Consider the following 4,498-nt stretch of genomic DNA (forward strand, 5'->3'; position numbering starts at 1 on the left):
TCAATTGGCCTGGCCCTTTGGGTTGTACACCTCTGCCCTGAAGGAAGCAGCTCTATAACTGTATTTAAGGAATGGGAAGAATCAGTGGCAGTTGTGTTTGCCTTTTGCCACCTTTTCTACCAAAAATGTATGAAAGGACTGCTGCTCACCAATAATCTTATTGGCTACCCATATTGTTTTCAGTCAATACCAGGCTATGAGACCAAAGCTTAAAACAGACTCCGTTAAAGATTTATAATACAAGGTCATCAATTTTCTGTCAATACTAAAAACATTTAAGCTCCTTAGGAAATACAAAAAAAATGTTGCATTTTTTTCTACAGATATGTTTTGTATCTTTCCTCAAGTAACAAAAAAGGTAGAGACAGAGAGTCTTCAGTTTACATTGTTCATATAAAGATAGAGCTGGTTTACAAAGTGGACGCCATGGTTATTTTGTCCTGGATTACCACTATTGTACTTGAAGTAATGCAATGGCATAAATATCATGTTTCATAGTGGTGTGATTATTACATTTTTATATTTTATATTTGACTAATAATTCCTCTATGATGACGGCGGTATGTGGCTAATGCAATCCCTGAGGATTAACAGCTTTGCCAAGGCATCATTTTGACAAATGCAGTTATCCTGTGGAGGTTGCAACATGAAAACTTAAATCTGTTTGTTTTTAAACCAGGGGGCATCAAAACAAGCTGACCAATACATACATAACCATATTACATATCCAATTATTATTGCTAAGATGTTAGCAACCAAGTGCCTGTTTTCTTATCTGGCAGAGACAGAACAGATAGTATACAGTGTTTTATTTGATTTTATTTTTTTTAAACAGCTGCCTGCTGCTGTGAACAGACTTGATAAAATAAATTAAAAATTAACCGTACTGTACATATCGTGTAAATTCTCTCTGATTTCAGTGCTACTAACATTGCTCAGAGTCATTTGACTCAATGTTATCATTACCTTCAAAAAAGTAATTAATTCATTAATTTGATTTTAAAAATTAATGCAAGCTTATATTAGGTGGTAATTGCAATGCACTGTTAACTTGAGGTTAGTGCAGTTTTACATTTTCACAAGGTCAGTTTCACTTTTTTCCACATACGGAAACCCAGCCACATTAGTATGACGGGTCATGCTTTAACATACTGTTGAGGTTACAAACAAAATCCAATTCTCTAGCCATATAATGCCGTAGATAAGATGGTATCCATAACAATTGCCAAAACCTTTCAGAAACTAGACAGTGCTATATCTAGCTTCAAATGGAAGAGGCTATGCTCATCCACACGTCTCCCTGTGCCAGTTTTTTCCTGTCTTGACAGTATCTAACACTGACGTCTGAGATTAGAGCTGTTTTCTCATATACTGAGCAATCCTTGGAAACATGCAGTGTTTATATTTCCATCCTTTCATCCACTACTTCTACCCTGCACCGGGTGTGCACAAAAACATCTTGTGAGAGCTACAATTGAAGTCTCATCATCTTCCAACCCTCACAGGACTCTATTCAACATTAAATGGTATTAAATATTTCATTGTCACTTGCACTGTCATTGACAGAGTTATGGCTTTGTCTCGACAAGAATTTTATACAGTGCTTCATGCCTGACTGCTTGTTCAATATTCTCCAAATTCATTCACGGACTTTAACCTGATGGTGGGCATTAAGGGAGCATCAAAGTTATAGCAATTAATCTTGCAAAGGATGTGTCCTTTATAGCATAGAAATCCATCCCATATTTGACTAAAAACCACATATGTCAACCTCATGGAGGAAAACTGACATATGTAGGAGAAATTCTTCCAAAACATTGAGAGTTGCTAGTTAGAATTAGGAACCCAGTGTGATGAATCAAGTCCCTTTATTCATGCAGCATGGAGAGAAGACCACAGCCATGCCTCTAGCATGGCAAAAAAAAAAAAGATCATCCGTCAAAGCTTTGTTCCCCCAGGGAGGATCCTTAAGGGTTTATTCAGCCTTTTAAATGTCTTTATGGATTGGGGTTGTATCCTGTAGAACAACTGGGTAAACAATCAGCAGAGCGTCTAAAATTCAACAGTCAGTCAGCTTCGGTTCATCTCTCCCTGACAGAGAGAGCAAGGCTCAAGTTTTAGTTGGACAGCTTAATGTCTCCAGTTGTCTCACACAGACAAGTAAAATAAATGTGTTTGAATATGTCAATTTATTTACAGAGCAGAAAGGCCTCAGCAGCAGATGTCGGGCAGCTGTTGCTGTATTGCTGTGTTTGTCACATCAAAAGCAAAAATAAACACTGTCTCTACTCAGGAGTCATTCTCTTGTGATGGCTCTATGACTTCAGCAAATACGAAAATGTCATCTTTTGCGGATAACAGCTTAAGTTTGTGCCTCAGGGTTGCTTATCCTTTGAAACATCTGCTCCTGAGGAAACAGGCGGACGACGGGCCAAAACCACCTAAAAGAATGTTAAGCTTTGTAAGAGCAGACAGTGAAATAATTCATGTCAAGTGGGAGTCAAGGTCAATTGATACCAAGAGCAGCAGAGATGGACCATGTGGTTATCCATGCCAATTTACAGCCAGAGCTGACATACAAACGAGAAAATGGCTGATGAACTGTGTTTAGCTAAAACTGCAGCAACTGTTATAGTTTCCCAAGAGTACAAAGCCAGTTGTTTGTATTGGGTAATGATATTATAGCACACTGCTGAAATGGGCAGTAGTGGTATAGCTGATGTTACATGATGTAATATATAACTGCTGTCTATGAGTAAATAAATCAAGCAATATGGCATACATATGTATACATCAGTTATGGCTGCAAACAATGATTATTTTAAATATCAATTTTATTACAAATTGAGTTCTATTTTTGCAGCTGTGACCATTAGTTTTGTCGCCATATTACTGTATCATTACTTTGGAGGGATAAAGGATAAAGAGGGAGCAAAGCCCAACTCTAAAATATAGCATAATTTATACTGAGAAGTACAAACTACATTGTGACTACATTGTCAATCAATCTATGTGTATAGGGAGTATCGCCCTGATCTTAGCTATTAATAATGGCAGACTGTAGCATTTAAGTTTTAAACCAATACAGCTGCTGTATTTGCAGAATTAGACACTGTGTTCAGCTAATTCAACTACAGCAGTAACTGGGTTTGATAAACTGCCACTGACAGCAGCACTGGATTCTGCTTCCAAAAATCCTGTCACTTTAAAGAATCTTCCTGTTTGGGGACTGCAACATTCAACACTACTCTGACTACAACAGCCTTCCACTTATCCATCTTGTCATATTACTTAGACTAACCAAATCTGCTCTCAAATTGAGAGTCAATAGAGATTGTTGAGCTGGCACAGTGGGAAGATTGAAGATTATTCGCTTTCCTTAGCTCTGTCAACAAGTTCCGTTTGTAAGAGGCAAGACGAAGATACAACCATGTTTTCAATTTCTCTCGCTCATTGTTGCTGTAAAATATGGTTCTTGCTTTTTATTCAGCGTATACTTGAAGATTCATAGTTTTTTTTATAATCACTTGATTAGCTGAAGGCCACACCATCAGGCGAGCACCAATGGCGGGTTCAAAGTGTGATGATCTTTACTTTTCAACTGCAAGATAGAAGTCAAAAACATTGTGCATAATAATGTGGTGTAGTGACATGCAGAAGAGACAGCATATATAACGTGGATCTATATGTCTGTTTTTTATTGTTAACAGAGACTACAGTGTCTGGAATTTGGTTCACACAATTTATTGATAAACCACAGAATAGTAGAATAACATGTTTGATGTTTAATGATCAAAGAAGGTTTTTAAATCATGCTGACTCTTGTGCCCATATTCGCACGCTACGTCTCTTTCACTTGTCCACATGAGCTCTCTCTCTTTCTAGTTCCTGTGTCCATGAGTATGCATGTGTGGCTTCCACTAGATACTGTATATGGAAACTGTTCGGTCTAATTTGAAGGTGGATTTAGATTTTTGTAGGTGGGACATTGCCCTGCCCTGACACTACAGCTCTTAAGCTATGTAGCTGCCCCCTCTGTTTAAGTCTGTTTCAACCTTGAATCAGATGTGGGTTGCGGTGACAGATGGATTGAATTATATGTAGTGTGTGGACTGTGACATAGACAATCTGGCAGCTTTGCTTATGTCAGACTCTGTGTATGATGCTCATTCATGTTAAAGTTTGCAAATCATGCAAATTTCTTGGGTAAAACAAGAGTGGGAGGGAGGGTGCTGGGAGAGGGTCTTGAAATTTAGGGGAAACCTTAGGATAATGAGAGAGTGTATCCCAATGGCACTGCCAAGGGGTGGCCGGGGGGCCAAGGCCATCCTGATACAACCACTGGACTCACCTTGTGAGTCGCATATGCATAATATGCTTCTGAGTATTGTATACATAATATGGTTCTATCTGATATTACTATTCATTTAGATCCATAATGTATATTTCATACTCTTACTGTTTTTATACTGTGTTTATACTGTTTTTTTCTCTATCC

Source organism: Morone saxatilis, unplaced genomic scaffold (genome assembly GCF_004916995.1).
Source record: "Morone saxatilis isolate NCDOM2014 unplaced genomic scaffold, NCSU_SB_2.0 Contig21, whole genome shotgun sequence".
NCBI classification, from domain to species: domain Eukaryota; kingdom Metazoa; phylum Chordata; class Actinopteri; family Moronidae; genus Morone; species Morone saxatilis.